At 37.6% G+C, this 21,205-nt stretch overlaps 1 protein-coding gene across 4 annotated transcripts in view; it reads left to right on the top strand.

Moving 5' to 3' along the window:
- The window catches only part of LOC108684226, a 122,584-nt gene that overhangs the window by 37,383 nt on the left and 63,996 nt on the right, over positions 1-21,205 (top strand). For all 4 annotated transcript variants that reach the window (XM_018188451.1, XM_018188450.1, XM_018188449.1 and 1 more), the window contains exon 2: positions 13,708-13,769. The gene's annotated coding sequence lies outside the window, so the exon portion shown is untranslated. The remainder of the gene's footprint in view (positions 1-13,707; positions 13,770-21,205) is intronic.

Genomic DNA, 21,205 nt, shown 5'->3' with positions numbered 1-21,205 from the left:
ATCTCAAACGCTTTTAAATCGCGCTGAACATAATACCTTTGCAAAATTTATATAACATGTCAGGTTCTTAAATTGAGATAAATTTGGCAAAAAATGGCATTTTAGATCATTTTACATATTTTTTACGGCAAAAAGAAAATATATATCATCGCGAAAAAATATGTACAATATTATGATACTTTGAAAAGAATTTGAGTGTCGGTATTTATTAAATCGCACGATTAGTATAACGAAGTATCGTATCAATAAGAAGTAATAGAGGAAGCAAAATGAAAAAGAAAGAGATATTAGATGATAACAGGTCTGTTTGCTGAACAAATTATTTATTTCTTTGTAGTTGCAGAATTAATCGTTTATTTTCGTGACAGTTGTGTGATACGTTTCCTGTCTCATTTTGTATCGTTCCTCTCCTCCACCGAGCCTCTGAAATTGATTTCTGATCAAAAGGTAACTATTGAATCGTTCGCGTTTTAGAATATAACACTTCATTCCAAGCATTTTAACTGATGTACTTCTAAAATGCGTACTTCTAGTAACTATATAAATATATTATAGCCTTAGGGTGCGATCGTCCGTGCTTTACGTAGCACAGTCGTCGCAAACAATTGGAAGTTACACTTCCGACAGATAATTTGCGCAAATATAAATTTAATACAGCATGAGAAATTTTTAAACTGTATTTGCATGATAAATGGAATCTGTGAAACACCGTTATTTATTTCCCGCGCGGATAAAAACATGATAAATGATAGAGCCATCGAAGCAATGGACTCCATATCGTGAATATACAATTCGAATGTAATTTGAATAAATCGTATGTACATACATGAATACTTATAAGTCGTCGAATTTGTATTAAGAAATTTATTAAACAAAAAGTAGCATCGATTTGTGCTTTCACTTTTTATCTAAGTAAAAAATGATAACGAGTGATATAAAAAAGAATTCAGTTTTAATCTTTGGCTCTTGAAATATTTATCGCGTAGCCGCTAAAAGTTAATTGGTTTGCCACGATAATATTTCAGAAGCGGCCTTTGCGCGAAAAAAAAAGAAACATTGTAGTTGTATGAATCGTGTCTTCCGTATCGATTTGTATTGCTAAATCGCTCTACGAATACACGCGGAGCGATAATAATGGTCCACGTCGGCGGGATGAATACAGAGACGAAGGGAATCTGATTTCTCTCCGATCCAAGAGGAAGGATCGGTCGAGAAGGAGAGCGAGAGGTGTAGAAGATGGAATGGGCACGTAAAGACTTTTGCCCTGCCTAAGGGGCTGGGATGTAAAAGACAGAGTCATATTAGACTGATGGACGGACGGTGAAGTTATTAACCTTTTATTTTGCCTTTAATGAATTCCCATGCCATTTTGCGTTTAGCCCCTGGTCTTAAAAGGCGTCAGGTCTTTTAAATGCTAATGCAACTGGATCCAATATCGATTAATTGCCCATTTATCGATTCGTTATCCGTTTTTCGAAACGTAAAATAACGCAACCACCACCTTTCTTTTATATTTAGCTGATTTAACTGTCTGACGTTCGTGCTCTCGTGCACCTTAATTGAATTTCTTCCATTTTGTTTTATTTCGAAAGGAACTTTGCAAATTTGTACATTTACATTGATTTTAGCTTGATGTATGCATTATGTAGTACATGAGTTTGCAACTACAATTATATTGTCTTTAAATAGTTCGCGGTTTTAATTCACGCACAGAAAACCATTGTTTTTGACACGTGGAAATTCGTTTTATCTTGTCATCGAGGAGGGATGATAAGTGGCACGGAATGGCGTAGATAATCGTGAAATATGTTCGTTGCATGCTGCTGTGTGTGTTTCGCAAGACCGATTAATCGTCATAGAAACGCGTGCGCGCCGATCATTATTACGGGCATTTAATTATTAATCGATTGCCTGCAAAAGCTGCCGGCATGACTCCGCGTTTGTTCCTATGCATAGAAACAAAGTAGTTAATATATTTTTATTTATTTAAATTAATAATATTGCGTAATATTTGAAGACTGATTTACAATTCATTTAATATATATAGACATTAAAATGTCGCGTTAGTATTATATTACTTATAATATAAAGTAAAAATGTATATTGCATCTTAAATTTAATGCACGAATTAAAATATATAGCGTGTATAAATTTAAATTTAAAATTGTGAATATGAATTTAACTTTCTGAGCATCTTAGGATACTAAAAAGAGATTTATAGTACAACAGAGAGAATTTTCTCTTAAATTTTATTCTGAAAATATGATAGTTATGAGACAATACAATTTAAAGATTTTTACCGTGCACTTCAGTAAAATTAATCAAACTTATTTTATACTTTATTGTAGTTTTATTAACGAATAAGAGAAGATTTACGTTAAAATTCTTCGAAATACAATGTTGTCTCGAATGTCATATTTTCATCATTAAATTCTAAGAAAAATTTCTCTCCGTGTATGGGCAAATAATTTCAAAGAATATGGGAATTTTAAAACGTATTTATGATCATTGCATAACAAACAAATTTCATTTCCAGTAGACGCAACAAAACGCGCGAAATCAATATCTCGATAACCGACAGTTAGATTTTCCACCGCGGTTAATCGCTGGGCTTACATCTTCGTTAGACTCACTTTATCATCTGCTTGATTAAGGTTCTTTATCAAGCAACGTCATTACTCCGTTTACTAGACTAGCGACCGAAGTAAACGGCTCAGTGTCTATTTAACGCGGAATATAAATTACCTTATCGGTCGGTGTCGCTCTTTTCTCTCCCTTTTAACTTTGAATAAACAGGCGCGTATGTACGCGCCTCGCGAGAGCGCATTCAGCGATACGAAAGCGCGCGAGCAACTTGTTATCTCGTGAAACACGCGTATACGACGAATGCGAGCTCAGAATCCGTGACCGTGATCCCGTGGCGATTATCCATAGGATTCACCGCGGATATCTTGTTGAGTGCTAGGGAAGAGAGAGAGAGAGGGGTGGGGGGAGCATCGATCGTAGATCACCGGATCACCTGCGTTTGCGGTCATTAGGCTAATGCGGGGTTATATAGGCTCCTCGATGCTTATTTCCGTCTAATCAATCGTCACTGCTGACGTCATCCGCACCAATGCACTTCTTAATGTTGCACCGCGTACGCAATGAAATCGATTTATTTCTGCATACTGACGATTTGTTACGCAGACCAGTAAAAATAACGCGTTTCATGGCGGTTAGAGTCACAAAACGATTATTTTTACGAGTTGTACTTATTTATTATTACACGTTATATATAATTTATAATACGTATTATGCGTTAATAATAGGTATACCTATTGACGCGATTCTAATTAACATATCTTCGCAGCTATTTCAAAATGAATTAATTTTATTTTAACCTTTGTTATTCTAAATAAGTCTTATTTATTGTGTAACTTTTATTCTTAATCTACTGAGTTTGATTAATTCTATACTTGCGAAGCTATAAATTATCAGGAATAGCAATCTGATTTATGCGGATGTGCGCCGGCAAAATGATAACTTGAACTATTAGTCGTTGTTCGTAGCTAATCGGCGGAAGTACAATGCAGGACGTTAGGGATGTGCGGGATAGAGTAGACTTGTTGGTCGTTAAGGCAGCACGAGGAAGAGATTCTACCATTATCCGTTCGTTCCTTCCCTGAGTATGTATGGCCAGAAAGAATGCCAATGCATCCTAATGAATGTCGATTCGCCGCGAAGATATTAAAGATATGTGTACACGCGCGGACCTCTGTTCGACAGTATGGCGCGCGCGCGCGCGCGCGCGCGTGTGTGTGTGTGTGTGTGTGTGTGTGGGGTGGGGTGTGTGATGTGTGTGTGGCCCCGCACTTATACATATCCTAAGTCAATAGCGTAAGCGAAAGCCTTGAAATTAATCTAAAATCGCTTACATCTTTTCAATGAAAATTTTATCGTCAATAATTACGATAAAAATCACCGACAAACGTAAGGAAAAATTGATTACATATCGTATAGAGAATAGTCAACTCGTAAAAGATAACGTGTTGTATTTATTTTGTACATCAACTTCAAAATTCGTGTTAGATCAATTAGCGATTGTTGGCGCGATGTTTTGATCATTGGATTCTTATCTATCGTTATCGGTTCAATAAAAAGAACGTGGCGACAGATTTTATCTTTCCTTAGTGAAATCGAGTATTATTTGGAATTTCCTTAGTTTGAATCTCGTCTACGCCATTGACCCTGGAGGATCTGCGCGTAGTGTCGAAAGAAGCTCTCGTGTGTAAAAGCGTACACGCAGGGTGCGTCAAACGGTACCGCAGGAATTTGCGGAATTCCAAGGTTCTTGCGCAGGCTGCGGTGCTACGACGCTACCGCGATGGCAGTATCGATCGATCGACCGATCATTGAACGAACGAATCTCTCGGAAACTTCCCAATTACGCTGCAAGGAAGCGTCGCTCGTTCGGAGGAGAGAAAACCGGGAAGCGCGGATGCACAATGGTCGGAAATGCATGGTGCAGCGTACGTGTCAACGTCGAGATTTATGCGCTCTCGTATGTCGCGTACACGACACTCGTCATGCCGATAATTTTAATGCGCTTTTTATACCTTGATGAGCGAGAGCTGCGTATTTCCATTTATATTTCTCCGAAAATAATAATTACTTGTAAAATGTATAATTTCTCTCGAGATCATTTATTTCCGATATCTTACAGGAATTTCAATTTTTAATTTATTAACTATTTTGCTAAGATATTCGCATTTGAGAAAATGTATTCATAAATCGGAAGCTTTACAAGATGGAGTTCCTTCTCGTATATTTTATTTATATCGTGCATGAATATTTTACTTAAACTTGTTTCGAAGGTAGAATTAATTAATTTTATTAATGTTGTACTTTGAAATGTTTTCATTACTCTGCGTACATGGTTGCTACTGTAGTAAATCTAAAATTAAGAGAGATAAAAAGTGATACATTTTGCTACAAATTTCACTTTACGCGATTAATGTACGCAGATCGTACGCGCTTACATTCAGAATTTGTATTGACTAGCTCGGGCACACCCAATATCTGAAAAACAAATTACATATTTAATAATACATTATCCATATCATTACATATTTAAGAACGAATTATTTATACGATTGAATACGATTTTCATATCAGACAAAGGAAATTTACCAGTATGAGTAATCATATCTGAAAGGAAAAAAATAGGAAGAATCTCTCTCTCTCTCTCTCTCTCTCTCTCTCTCTCTCTCTCTCTCTCTCTCTCTCTCTTGATTATCCGCTTTTAAAATCGGATCCATAACATCTTGTTTGTATGTATATTTGTTCACCTAGCAGTGCCATCTTTTCGAAGAAACTAAACTTACCTCTTATAGATAAGCTCGTATTACGTAAACGTACGAGCGACATCATTGCTTGCACGAGTCGATATAAAGCAACTCCGCATATCCAACTTTATAATGCTGATCTCTCCAGTTGCTCCCTTTCTTCTGTCTCTCTCTCTCTCTCTCTCTCTCTCTCTCTCTCTCTCTCTCTCTCTCTCTCTATTTGTGCGCCAGTCCTGTTTCCCAGTGGGTTAACGAAGAAAGTATATGGTGTAACCCACTCGAACTTACATGTCGGCGAAGCGTGGATACTGCGTATAAAGTGTGGGCAGAATGATCCGGTAGCCCACGTGTTCTATCGACGATTAATCCGCCCTGAGATAGGAAATCGATTCACGCTGATTTAAATTTTCTTTGCTCCAATCGTGTGTTATTGAGCAATATATATGTGTAATGTCAGTGTCGTGGGTATTATTATTTTGATATGTATTAATAGAATTTTAATGGAAGGAAAAAGAAAGATAAAGATATCGATACTCTGTGTATTTAATAATTTTTGTAAATCTAAATTTAGGAATTGCAAATATATAGAGATTTTTGATAACAAAACAGATTTGTTATTAATGTAGCCGTAATAGAAAAAAATTCTTAGAAATATGTCATCAATATTTAAAAGAAAGCAAAAATTGCCAATTAAGAGCCAAGATTGCGCGCCTAATGGTGCGCAAAGAAATTTTTATTAATATTTAACATACGTTCATTTCGAGCTTTCTCAATGCAAAAATACAAAATACAAAAATACAAGCTATTATTAATACATAAATATATCGAATGACAGCGAATGTTAGCTATAGTTACATGTGAACAGCGCATGATATCTTGCATAATCATCTAGTTATTGCAGAAGTCAGAGAGTTGCGGATAGGAAAAAGTTCATAATTAGGGTGCATTATAACAGTGGTTAATTGTTAAATAAACAATGTATGAACGCCAGTCATTATACAATTAATATGCTTTCCGATGTATCGTCAGTAGGACAAGCCATCTCATATTAATCCAAAAATGATATGGAGAGATTTTAATGCTGCGATGTCGAATGAAAGTTATATTAAAGCGAAATAAAATTTCGTGGCTGTTTCAGTTGAGATTTGGAACAATAATGTCTAATCGCGTTGGCTTTTAATTGGCTTTTAATTTTTTTTGCTTCCTTTTTTTTTTACATTAGATTTACCTTCAGAGCCATATCATTATTTATATCAATATTTAATACATATAATAATTATATAAAACTTTAAGAAGGACTTGAAGATAAATTTTGATCTAAATTACAATTTTATGAAAATATTTCTGTTTGTTTGGATGTATAATGAATATCGAATTCAGATGAAGAGATTAAGATTAAGAAATTGTTTGTAAGAATAATTGATTATTATCGATACGCATTAGAATGACATCGGCTAGATTTGAAGTATTACGATAGTAAATCGAGATAGATACAGTTTCTCTTACGTTGAAGTATAACTAAAGCATAGCTTTGGAGCAAAGATAACGACGACAGAGAAGAGTTCGCTTCGGGCGATCGTTTCTCGTTATAATCTCATCGATCAGCGTGTCGCACGGATCGAGGAAATCCGCTATATTTTACGAGGAGGATTTTCAAAACTGATGAGGTCCGTTAGGAGGTTTACGAGATCGCGTGCAAGAAGAATTAGGAATCGCGCGCATAAGTGTGGGATTTTTGTAAAATAGATCGTAAGAGAGGAATCGAAGGGTTCCCGTTTCTCTCTCTCTCATAAGTATAAATCCCGCGATTTCTTTCTTTCTTTCTCCATGCTATTGTCTCTCACGAGAGAATTCATAATTTAGTATTCTCATGAGATGCGTGCCACTTGGCTTTTTTTCGGGACGCCTGTTAACATTTTGAAATCCTCGTAAACCTTTCTGCCAGCTCGCAATACAAATCCATTATAGACTATAATTATGTCTTCATTTATCAGTCAGTCGCGTTTACATCTTCTACATTATGTAAGCATAAACGTCAAAACAGTATAATTATTTTACGTATTACTTCATTCATTACGTATTATTCATTCACAAACACCCGTGAAAGTAATAAATTTTCATGTATTTCGCGAAAATGTTTTATTACAGTTCTTTGACAATAGAACGATAAACTTAACATGGCAAACGTAATTCTATCGACAGATTGAAAAATTCTATAACTAATAATGCGAGTGATCTCGCATGTTAGTGTTGGTTATGCAATCGTAATGAAATATCGGAAGACATTGCGAAAGACCGCGGCAGCTTGTTTACTCGAAGTATGCGAGTACGCGAGATGAATCTTCGCGGAAGACGCTACGCGCGTGGAAGTATCACTTATTCACGTCTTTCGTACAACGTCGGTGATTGCAGGAATTTCTGTCTTCCTGCCGACACGCCTTGTACGCGACGCGGATTAATTAAAATTACGCAGATGCAATTAGCGGTCGTTACGTGCCGACGTATTATTCGGTGAAAGTGTTGAGAACCTCGACCTATCGTGCGCGCGCGAACGGTCGGTCGGCTCCATTAATCTCGCGAGCTATTTTCTTTTTCTCTCTCCGCTCGTCGATCGGGCTTATCTGGTGCGGATCTACCTTCCGATACGCGCACGCGTAATAATGCGGATACAAAGTATGAAACTATCGGCAGATATCGTAAACGCCTCCCTCCTACACTCCACATCGCCACGAGGTACAGCGCGTTGAAACGTCATGTATAAATTATTAATGGGTGAAAATATCGTGCGTATCAAAGACAAAGTCCGATGGGGTGATGAGTTGCATGTTCGCGATAAACATTGAAGAAAGAATTTAAAAGTAATAATACCCGGCCCAAAAAGAAAAGTACTTTGTGTCGCATTATCATTATTTTATCCATGTTACTGAATGAAGAAGTTTAAATATTTAAAGTTTCCATTTGTAAACACGAGAAGAGATTGATCTTTAATTTAAGAAGATTAAACTTAATGTGCTGTTGCAATTTTTTAAATGAGTTACATCAATGTTGCTTTGAACGCTTTAATTTTCATTATTTCTATAATCTTCATTTTAATAATTCTTATATAGAATTATATGGTTAAAGAATCATCGTATCTTAATTTACGGTACCAGCCAGACGCGCATGACAACCTTCTTCTTTGTTTAAGCTCGTTGGGGACTGATTGCAAACTGTACCATCGTTAACTTGGAAATCGTATATTATACTTAATATCGCATTACGATCAACGTCGTATTACCTTTTGCGATTTAAAGCTGCAGCCTCTCGCCGAACGCACGTACTTAACAACAGGTTACAACTATCAGCGAAATAATTTGACCGGTCCCCTTTCACTCGTTCGCTCCAAATTAGTAAATCCATAAGACGAATGTTACAGACGAATTATCGTGTGTTTCGTGCAATGGATATCAGGTTTACGAATGGTGTGTGATGAAACGTGATTAATAAAAAAAAAAAAAAAAAAAATTATTATTTGGGACTTTTGAGAGTGGATCGAGGAATAAAGTTTTAATCGCGCGATGTGTGCCATCGCAACTCGCATCTTTACCTCGATTTCGCGCACTTTATTCCACTGTCGAGTATTAAGATCTTCTCTTGTGTTTAATTTTACAGTCAACTTATCGGGATTTGATGATTGTGATCGAATAGATTCCTGTGTTTAACGGCATACGCACACACGCATGTCATGTAATAATAATCTCGCGCGATAATTAGGATATTCGTGGGAACCTCTTCATTAAAGGACACATTAAAAGACATGACGCGCGGAAAGACGTGTCTTCGGAAACGCGTTAGCGGAAACCGGTCCCCGAACTCGCGCGCGAACGGCGCGATATCGCGCAATTTCTACGGATTAAAGGGAAATAACACGCCTGTATTCCTCTTATTTATAGCCAGTTCCGAGTTGCACGCACAACCCCCCCGTGCTTTCCTTCGGCTTTCCCAGGCTGAGGGCCGAGGCACGTGTGGATGCGCCTTTAAAAGGACACGAGTATATACGGTATGGCTCACGTCCAGCGGCGTAGGAAACTATATAACAAGGCGAAGCCTATGAGATGCGTAAAATCCGTCTACTCTGTAAAATTCTCTGTAGGGATTACTACTCTCGTCTCGTTTTTCGATCAAAATACATACACGACGTATAAATGCGAACGTGCGTGAACACAGTCCGGTTATCGCTTGTGCGTTGTTAAGTGCGTTGTTGTTACGAGCGTTTCGAGGTCTCGCGTGATTAAGGCGATTTCGAAAAGTGTATACACATAAATCAGAGATAGGCTACAATTATTAGATAATTCCGATCGTATGCGATATTAAGCTGATGCAGATCCATCGTGCAGATTGATAATTTAATGATAATGATAATGGAGGATAATGCTACATATACAATAATAAACAATTCTTCTTGTAAATTGCAGGGAACATCGCGTCAGGTTCTCTTATTTCGCGCTTCGTGTTTCTGTTTTGATCTATGTATATACATGGCGGTGTTCCTAGGAAAGATGAGAGCGTAGGAATCTCGCGTCGATCGAGGAAACTTATGCCGGCATGTGTGCAGAATAGTCATTACGCCTATGTACACGATAACTAGATGATTAATTTATTATCGCCTTCCTACAAGGTTCACCCAGTTACCTGATGCTCCCGATAGGTCAGTGCGAGGGCCGCGCACAGCTCGGCTCGGCTCGGCTCGGCGCGGCGCGGCGCGGCGGGGGAAAGTATCGATTTTACATCGCACGAGCAACGACGCGGTTGCACGCTCGAACGTCTCTATTCGCTCTCGCTCTGGAAGCATCGCGCAGACCGAGAGCGGACGTTATTGTACGTCATGTATATAATAGCCGGTCAGATTAAATCTCCCCGCGCCACGGATAAGCACGCCCGCGTTTTACACGCTACCGTTGTCCTCGTTATACTCGCCGTTGTTGTCGTTTATCGGCAAAGATGCGCGGTGTACCGTGATCGCAGAGGCGATTGATGCGGGGTTGCAGGTTTATATACGATGTCCAGTTATCGCTTTGCTTAGTAATGATGTGTATTAATATTTCTAAGATCGATATGCTCGCGCGTATCATTGACAACAGTGGCACGTATATGAAATGATGAAAAGTCTGTAACGTAAAAGCAACGTAGTCGCGACGTTAAATCGATTATAATTTAGGTCAATCCACTTTCGCAGTAACGACGTTTGGTGTTATGAAATTATCGTTCCGTGTATCATTTATTAATTATTGAAACTTTTGCGAGCGCGCGTTTATCGGCCGTTTATTAATTTCAGAATTTCGAGCGATCATTATCTGTAATTAAATTATTTCAATGGAGTTTTAATAAAAGCACAGGTGTTGACCATCGCGTTACTGTAGACTTTGACACCGTAAGCGGATTGATGAGCCCGTCATGTATGCTAATTTAAAATTGAAGTCATTACTCGACGTTTTGTGCACGGACGGTTATTGTTATGTGGTTCGTATTGGACACCGCAATAATAATAGCGACCTGCAAGTGCTGAAATAACGGGGACTTTATGGACCTACATGACAGAGTTTCGAATGCATCTGCAAGCATCAACCTTCTCATCGTTTCGCCTCAATTTGGCAGCACAAAGCAACTTCATAAATATTTTATAGCAGTCTTGTCCTCTTTTTGAGTGCATCCAAAACGCGAGAAATAGTTTACCATTTTTTTAAGTACTCTTTGTTACAGTTATAATTTCTTTTATATAATTGATGAAATAATTGTTTTTTTATCTTTTTTACTAGCTTCATATTTTTAGTATATTGTATATCATAAAGTCATTAATTGTGATCGTTTCATAATACAATCTACACCATACTCCGTTGTTGTTTTTTTTTTTTTTCCCCCATTGCCTTTCTAATCCAATTAGGTCATTAGTATCTGTATTTTTCAAAGAGTTTTTGCACTCTAAAAAAAATATCTGAAAAAATTCTGACATACTCTGTATTCAAGAATACATCAATAATATGATCCGTAACGTTATTCACTTTTTTTTTTGTACGTATCCGAATTTGAGGCAGAATAATTTAAAATTGAAAATCATCTGGATCTTTAAAGCCTCGTATCATGAAGAGTTAATTGTATAAATGGAAGAGAAGGTTTCGCGTCTCATAAAGATTTCATTAAGCATTTCGTCGAGTATGTATTGTTCTATCTGTTGCGTAACGCGTTTAATTCTACTGTCTAGAAAGTGAGCCCGTCGATTCCCATAAGTATCGTTAGTCGTAATCTAAGACCAACTAAGCATGTGATACGAAAACTCGACACCGAGTATACACGCTTCTAAGGCTCTTATCTTCTTATCATCCGACACTATTATGCACGTCGTCTATCTCACACGGCGCTCTTTATCCTCCTTTGATTTTATAACGTTACGCCGCTGTCACGCAGGTTTAATAGTCTAGAAAGGTCCGCGACGATAATGATCGTATCGTGTAACGCTACTCGCGCTACTCGCAAGCTAAATCGTAATTCTCACAAGACGACACAAGAGCCTCTCTTTATATGTATATCACTTACGTTTAGCGATGCCAGTGGAATTTTACGCGTAGCCGGGTGTTTTCAACGTGTTGATTTTGTCGGGAGAGAGAGCGGCAAATATTCGAACTCGAAGCTGCAATAAAGCGCTTCAAGGCTGATCTCTAACGATCGTGCGAATGGAAATCTTAACCTACCACGTGTCGAAAGAAATAATAACGAAGACCTGAAAAACGCGTTAGGATATCAAGTGACGTTATTCACACGCTTCTTACTATTGTTAGGAAATTATTTAATAATATACGTATATACATTCCATATGCGATATACATATTGCAGTAATATATTTTACGAGGCACGCCAGAGATTGGTTTATTTCCTTGTCGAACGATAAGAAGATTAATGTGCGCCGTGGCCAAATTATAGTAGCGTACTAATTCGCGGCTGCGAAGGAGCGATAGCATGGTACAGTCTGAACTTAAGATTTTCGAGACTGGAAAAATAAACGATGTTAATTCCGGTTGCCCGAATGGAACCGATGCGATGATTCTTTCCTACGAACTACGATTTCCTGCACGATTCCCGAACGGTTCCCGGAAAAAAGTCGGCTGGTGTGGTTTCGTTCGACACGCACATTTACAAGGGAAGGCTTCGTCTTCCCGAAGGGCTCGCAGAAGTAATATTCTTTTCTAACGTAATATTTGTTCCTTCAAAACAATAGTTAATTTTAGGGAATGAGAACCTTTTTTTAATATCTTATAGCTTTTCTTAAATGAGATTTGTTATAATTCACTATTTTATTGTATTTCTTGCTTCAAATTATAGCACACGGAAAAAAAAACAACTGAAAACTTCACTGATTCAGCAAATCTACAGTCGTAATATATAGACAGTCAATTTTCTATGTTAAAGTAGCAAAGTTGACAGCTGAATAACATTAGCGATTTGTTAAACTATCAAATCTTCTTAGTTATAGATGTTGAATTCAAGCAGTAAGTTATAGGTTTGCTGTATCACCCAATTTTTTTTCTGTACACTATTTCAACGCCACTATTTCCTATCCTATAAAGGTAAATAATATAAGTATTAGCAAAATCAGTTTCTGATTGAAATATGAATTCTGGCACTCAGTTCTTTGTACTTATTTTTATCTACAAGTTCTTTAATCTAATTTCTTGACGAAAGTATTCTCTAATATTCTTTATAAAAATATCCTTTCACTTTACACATATGTAAAACTGGAATTTCCCGGTACACGTGTTTTATACTGGTTGGTTTGAGACGCGTTGAGGCCAGAATCTGGATCTTATTTTTACTTTCTGCCCGCGCTACCCTACGTTCTTTTTTTCCTCTCCGGCAAATGTAGCAAATGTAGCTCGCTCGTTTCTTGAATTGTGCTTTATTTATGCGATCCTCAATGATCTTGAAGTAGAGATAATCTCGCGGGAAGGCACGCTGTGCGAGACCATTTCCCCGCGGAAATATCCTCACGTTAACAACCTGGAATAGTAGCGTCCACTGCGATGTCTTGTGGAGTCCACGGGGAATCGTCGTCGTCTCATCCGTACTGTGTGGAGAGGTCAGCGTCGTCCTTTCTGCGATTTTATTGACGACGACGAGGCGCCGAGTAGCGCGCTTTTCTCGCACGAGGGATTCCAGTTTTACCACGTTCACGTTCTCTCGCCATTCTGAAATTTACGATATTTCCGATCTTCTGATTTTTTCCTTCTTTTTCCTCTTCCCTTCAGTCTATCAGCATCGCGTTTGCGTGCGCGGTGCCGGAAGCATATCGCGCCGATTGATCTAACGGTGAATTAGCGCGGATGAAAGAGATTTTTCTTTCTCGTTGCAGATGCTGCGGTCGGCGGATCACCTTCTTCTGCATCCGAGCGGCGAGATCGCGCTCCGATTATGGTGAGTAAACCCCTTCCCTTTGTACAACGTGCTAGCCTTGCAAGATAAATTATTTATGACGCACGCTGCGCGCCGTCGGTGGTATCGATTTATCGAGACGGTAGGATCGATGGTTTTTCTACGAATTCGCGCCGACGAAAACGTAACGGTGCATCCGTCTTTACCTGCCAAATCGTGTTTTCTTCGATGTGTGCAACATTGATCAACTTCACTGTAAGAAATTTCCGTTGAAAACTTCCAAAAGGGTCGGAAGTTTTTATCCAACAAAAAATGTGCTGTAAATTTAAACATATCTATATTGTGAAATTACATTAACATTTTGTGGTAAAGTATATGCAAATCTTTAATACGCATGCGCGGGCACGCCAGTTTTGTAAATTCACAACAAATTTCTATTGTAAATTTATAAATATTGTGATATCATAAAACATTATATGGCTTACAAATTTTTTGCACGTTTTTATTATAAGGGTATTGTAAATTCACAAACATTTCTAACTGTGTTTGCTTGCATTTTACGCGACGAATTTATTTTTATAATATATAGACAAATTTAAATTTAACTTATAAACTTACCACGCGTCATTTACAAGACTTTATATATTTGATATTTCGATTTTGGGAAAACGAAGAATTGGATTTTACGCAAATCAGTTTTTAGCTTCATTCAATTTTGCACGAAACATTTCTTATATAATATATCTCACAATCAGACAAAAACGATGCTGTTGTCTCTTAGATTTTCTTTGGATACCTCACTATTTCCAGAGGGCATTATTTCTCTATTCTACTTTAGACTTACTTTTCTCGTCGAGATAGGTACAATGAAGCATGACGTGAAATTTGCACGATGTAAATATCCAGCGCGAGGTGCTCAAGGAACGTTTATTGTCATTCGACGGCCGATATGGAAATCGCGTTATACATTATGGAGTATCACCACCCACCTAAAACCGGCCTGCGTTGCGATATGCGCCTGGTGTTGCTTTGTAATGGATAATAACGCAACTATTCTCTTCTTTTTTTTCATTAACCGGACAGCCTACGATGGATTATATCATTGCTTCGGATTACGCGATTGCTCGTTAACGCGTGCTCGTATTGTGCAAATCTTCACCCACGATACTGTTAAATATTAATTACAGCTCGCTGTGTAATCGCGCTAGTTTTGCCCATTCTACATATCGAACGGGCCAATATGCCTGCGATTCCACTCCATTAGTTGCCTTCCATAAATTAGACCTGTCCACCATTCGCGAATTATATTATTGGAGAAATTTTGTCCTGTACGCGCAAACATCGAAGCGGCAATTTAAACATCGAGAATAATACACTGTTGTAAATGTAAATGCACGATTGTTCATGAAGAGATAACATGAACGTATCGCTCGTCATCGTCCTCTTCGTCGTTCGATTCGCCCGGAGGTTGACTGATCTCGATTTACCGTTACTACTTGGCGGAGACGAGGAAGAAGAGACTCGGGCGGTCGCTCTAATCTTCCGGTTACGCTCTCGCCTAATTAGCCCTTTCGCTGAGAAGGGCGTGCATCATAGATAACTTCTTTACGAGAATAACGATGTAAATGACTAATAGCCTTTCATAATTTCCTTGCGCTTCTCTCTTTTATTTTAGTCGATATTACGTAAAAACGAGCTAACTCATCTCGAGCCTGTTTTGAATAAATTAGGTTTAAAGTGGCGTTTTATGTTGCCGGTCTACAACATGATGTATATTTTTTAAATTTTGTCTAGCTTAGTTCTGCGTAACATTGTCCGTATAAAAGGCAGACTTCACGCGAATATATCGTGCAATGTTCCATAGAAATATAACTGCCGTTTTATTGTACGATTATGTTCCCTGCTGACACGGGAAACGTTTTAATGGGGAGTAAACGTTTCGAAGCAGATGGGATATTGTATGTACATTACCTTCTGACTTTTTTCGACATACGTTACTACCTTCTCAAACACGAAAGGCCGCTTGATTACATAACAGATCGGAACTCGCTTACATTATATATGTGGCCACGTGCAAGATACGTAAGAAAATTATTATGTTCAAGTTAGTTAGTCTTCTCGCTAAGCTCTTATCAAGGACAGATCGAGTTGTTTGATTTCACATATTTTTCTACGGTCAAAACGACGACGGTGTCTTTAAATATGGTCGACAAGCAGATAATCGTGAAAAGCGGCCGCGTTTCGCGCGTTCCTAAGTGAAATATTAAGCATTACGCGGCACTCACGTGAGTGGAAAGCACGCGAACGTGTAACTAGCCTGCTGTACCAGCTTCGAACGAGTAGGCTGAAGAACAGTATCCGCAACGTTGGTAAAGGTACGTTCACCTTCTTCCGCTTGTGTTCGAAACACGTGTTTAAGATCACGCGCCGGTCCTATTAAGCCGCTCAATCATTACCTTGTGTTGATTGCACTGATTGCTTTTCGGTCGACAGGTTCTATCATGGTCTACTCGCGTCATGATGTTATGAAGATTATAAGTTCATAACGGCTTTCATTATAATATGAATGATTAAATATTTAACCTTAGCCCGAAATCATCCTTTCCAAAACTAATGATAATTTGTACGAGAGATGTTTAAATATGTGATAATTATACGTGTGTTGATATTTTCAAATTATAAATTAAATTACAATTATAATAATTATAATTATCTTATATATTTTAATTATCTTATACAAGTAAACACAGTAATATACTTAATAAAATTGTGGAGATTCTATGTAAAATGAATTTATTTTTTTAAATTTAATTATTATTATGTTTTGATTTAACAATTAAAATGAAACGGAATACATGCATAAAATGTCATTAAATCAATTTTGTGTCCGATATTTGAGAAATTGTGAGAATTTTATGTAACATTCTATTGTTAATATTTATTTTTTAATATAATTTTTGTATGTTTTAACCATTAAAATAAAACGGAATATATATACATGTCATAATATTGATTTCGCGTCCGATATTCGATACAGTTCAACACAATTCGTACGTTGACAGCGATCGATGCCGGTGCATCTTGATAGAATATATTCGCGTATACGTAGATCATGTGTACGGATAAACGCACGCGCTCGAGCATAATAACGTGTGTTCGCGTGATATGTGCATTCTCTCACATATGAGTCAGACAAATGGAATTTCGTGACACGCGATACCAAGCCAAGCCAAACCGCGGCGGTTTATTAACAAGTCATCCGGGACCGGGTAACTCTCCTTGTAACGTTCGCCGCCGTCGAGCGTTAGAAGTCTCTCCGGCGTTTCGAATGCACGCATCGATGCGTGGAGAGATGCATGCGAGAGAGCTCGGAGCGACGAAGATCGAGCGACGATTCATTTTCTATGATGCCTACAGTTCAGCGGCTGCCTGTGTCCTATATGAATATCGGACCGGAAAGAAATCTGAACGAGTAAGAAAATACGGTTGAACTCATTTTCATATGTACATATAACTACTTGATAATAATAACTTTAATAACAGTAGCTTATCGCAAATAAAAAGGATAACAAAGAAAATCTGAAAACCGTATAAATCTTCTATGAGATAGAATCTTTCTGAAAAAGAGAAGAATTTATAGGAGAAAGAATTAAATAAGATAGAGAAGTAAATAAAGAGAGCAAATTAGGATTTATTAAAAAGAGATTAATCTTCTGTCAAACAAAGAGATGTTAATGATGAATGTGAAATTATTATAAAATGATAATTTATTTAATAATTACAATAAATTATTAAAAATATACAAATTACTGAAAATAATTGTAATTTTACATGTACAGTTCAATAATTACATTAATCGGGTCTCTTTAGTCTGAATTTATAATTATTGTTATCTTTCATTGAATGCAGTACATTTTTAAATGTGTGACTATTTTTACACTTAATATGTTAAATGTTTTTTGTTTAATTTTATTTCAAAGCTTTTTGTTTATTACGATTAAGTAAAACGGTTAAATATAAAAATCTATGACGCGTTTATGTGCAAGTCCGAGTAGTTGTTGGAATATTTAGCGTGCATAGCAGGTTATATCTAACAATAGTGATTCAAAGGAATCCAAGATATAAAAAAAATTCGATACTAGAAGATCCCCCGTGGCCATGACAGCGACGGTTGCTTCGTGCATGGCTTCAATCTGCTGCCGTTGGGATGCCAAGAACATTCTGTCGTGACCTGTCAGGTTGCATGCCAATGTTCGCTCTTGGCATAAGCTGCAACGTCGTGCACGCAGATCTGGATAAAGCAACATTTCAAATGCGTCATTATTAACGTCAAAAGAAAACGTTTTACAAAATTTAACATGAACAGGGTGCAACGTTCGTATTGCAGTTTTTCTTTGATATTAATGTTTAAATTTATCGAATTATGTAATTATGAAAACAAAGAGAATTGTATTAATATATAGAGAAATAAATACATAATTTGTAGAATGTAATTGGATATAATAATGGAATTGTAAACATATTTGTATATATTTCTTTTTTGTTCCTGTCATACATAATAATATTTAATTATTATGTATGATCATTACATACGAAAATATTTTCATTCACTTTTGCAATGGCTAAATGAAGATAATCATACAGATTTTTTATTGGTTTTTATCCAAACGCATTTATATATAAATTGGTAAATTATTTTAAAAATTAAATTGCCCACGGATAGAATGAGAGAAAAAAATATTAGCGAGAGAGAGAAAGGGAGGGACGGGGAGGGGGACGGGGACGGAAAGGAGAAAGGGATAAAATAAAGGAATGGAGGGAAGCGTGTGGAGGAAAGAAAAAGCGGAAGGACGATGCGGGAGGCATGTCTGCCGCTAGCGTCGTGGCGTGTATCGCATTTAATTAGCCACCATATGCGGCAATTAATTAAGAATTTCTCGCGTTATTGATGGTTTCACCTGGGGTGTCCATTAGTCGCTCCAACAACGCGCCGCGCCGTTTTCGAACTGAGAGCTATATTCGTTCGCACAGCCAGGCGCATCCTGCGCACGCTTTTCCACTAATCTATCCCCAGGATGATGTACGAGTCGGCCATAACGCCGGCAATTAACGTTCTCACCCTACCTGCTTTTATTCTCCGATAACAATTCTTTTCCCATAAAGATTTAGATAAAAGACTGAAAGAAGATAACGAATGTGTGCTTTTTCTCAACTATGAGTTACATTAGTTTTCTTATATCCGTTATTATACTATTATGATAACTAATCATTAGATTATCATCACACTTACAAATTTTTTTTTTATTTCTATATTACTTACTTATTTCTCTTATACTTATTTCTCTTATATTAGCATAGAAATTAAAAAGAAAAAAATGTTTACGGACGGAAAAAATTTTTTAGAACGAATTTGATTTATTTTAATAGGATGAGATATAATAATTCATTAATTTATAGTTATAATAATAATTTATTGGATACGTACATATAATTCGATTTCTCTTTGAGAACTATAATTCGCACGTCTTTGGAAGATGCAATACAGAGAGTAACGTGTTCATGACAATAACTTCCCACAACATTGCGAAAAGTTGCAACGAATAAATCACAATACGTGGAAGCGAACGCAACGCGTGGAAATGAATTCTTCTCAATGCTACTTTTGCCTATTTTAGTAAAGTGAACTATTTTCATTTTGAAATTAAACGATGCGATTAGTTATTACGTCAAACATTTTGCAATAATTATTAAGAAATTATGGTGATTATGTCGAATATTTTATACAAGAGTTGTATAGAAGCAAAAATGAGTGAGAGCGAGTTTATAATCTAGATATTTAAAAAGTAAACCATGCGATGCACATTTTATGCATATCGAGCAATTTTACGTTAACAGACTCTCGTTCCCTCGAATACGGAAGACTTTCATCAGGCGTGTTTCCTGGCGCACATTTTTCATCGTGTTTATTACATAATTTAAAGTAATCTATTATCGCCGAGAAAGCGAGACGCGGCGCGCGCATTACTTTTCCCATTATAATTTCGATACCGTCCCGTCCGGTTTCCGTGGCACCGCCACATCGTACTTCCTCCTTCTCGCGTTAATGCCACTTTCGACATGGGCGCTGGATGGAAATGCCGTTGCCTCGGAAACACGTCTCTCGCGGCCTGGAACCGGCGTGCGGGGACGTTTTTGTTTGTATGCATTCCACGCGTTGCAATACGTGACATAATCGGCACAACACGCATGTACAACGGGTGGCATTATTCGCGAACAATGGGACAGGCCGCGGGGAGGATGTTCAACTGGAAAATCGCGTGTCTACCGGTGATTCTGATACTTGACAGCTCATTAAATCCGATTCGAGAAGCTTTCTATTGCGACGTCTTCAAATTCTCTGTGGCAGTTAATAATTAATTTTTTTTTTTTTCGTAAAAATGACAAATATATTTTGAATATTGTTATTTCTTCATTATTTAAACCATAGCAGGAGACTTTATCAATGATATCTTTAAATCTCATATGTTAAAGAATAAGAAAATATGTACAAGAATCTTTAAGAATAGGAAATGTTTGAATTTATTTTAATTGAATGTTTTAATGTATTTTTAGAAATATTAATTTTTAACTTAAATTTAAAAGATATTTTTCTTTGTTATCGAAAAGTTAGAGTTATAGAAAATCTTTTTCGAACGTTTTTCCACGTTCTTTTTGATCGAAGCTACTGACCTAAATACAGTAAGCTTAAGCGAAGCTCGAACAAATCGATATACGTAAGATTTTCTAGCATGCGATTTGGCGCAATTACAACGTAATCCATGCTTTTTGCAATATCTCGGTCGATCTTTGAAATACGGAAAGTAGGCCAGATATTGGAATTCGTACGCTTGCCCTCTCGCCTATGCAATATATATTTGCGCGTATAATCCATCGTTTTACTTTCGCTAACCGTCGGAGGAGGCAAATAAGATCTATATAGAAAAGAGGAGAGAAGGAAAAGGAAAAGGGCGATCCTTACACCTTCGTGAACCGATCCTCTTGATTGCACCGATCGGCTTCTTTCGTGCATTGCTGTCGGATCAACCTGAGGCGACCGTCGAGCATAGTCGTTTGAAATAGGTGACTGCGCTCTCAACCAGAGAGTATGACAGAAAGAGATAGGAGAGAGAAAAGAAGAGGACCAATCAAGCGGAGAAGCGACTGTAAGGGCGAGGCAAGAGGGAAGAGTCGGAGAGAGAGAGAGAGAGAGAGAGAGAGAGAGAGAGAGAGAGAGAGAGAGAGAGAAGGATACGCGAAGCTGTGGCGTGACACGTCGTGATCGGTAGAAAGAATCTCGTCCTGCAACCCGGAAACGCTGTGACTAACAACTCGGTATCACGAAGGTGGAAGGAAAAGCCTGGGGACCCGTTCGCGGGGTGGTGGATATTTCTCCTCTTGGAGTTCAGGCAGGTCATCAACCATCGGCTGTCACGGCGGAC

This window comes from Atta colombica, unplaced genomic scaffold, assembly GCF_001594045.1.
Source record: "Atta colombica isolate Treedump-2 unplaced genomic scaffold, Acol1.0 scaffold127, whole genome shotgun sequence".
NCBI classification, from domain to species: Eukaryota; Metazoa; Arthropoda; class Insecta; order Hymenoptera; family Formicidae; genus Atta; species Atta colombica.
Note: the sequence above shows the minus strand (reverse complement) of the source record. Positions and strands in the feature narration are given on the sequence as shown.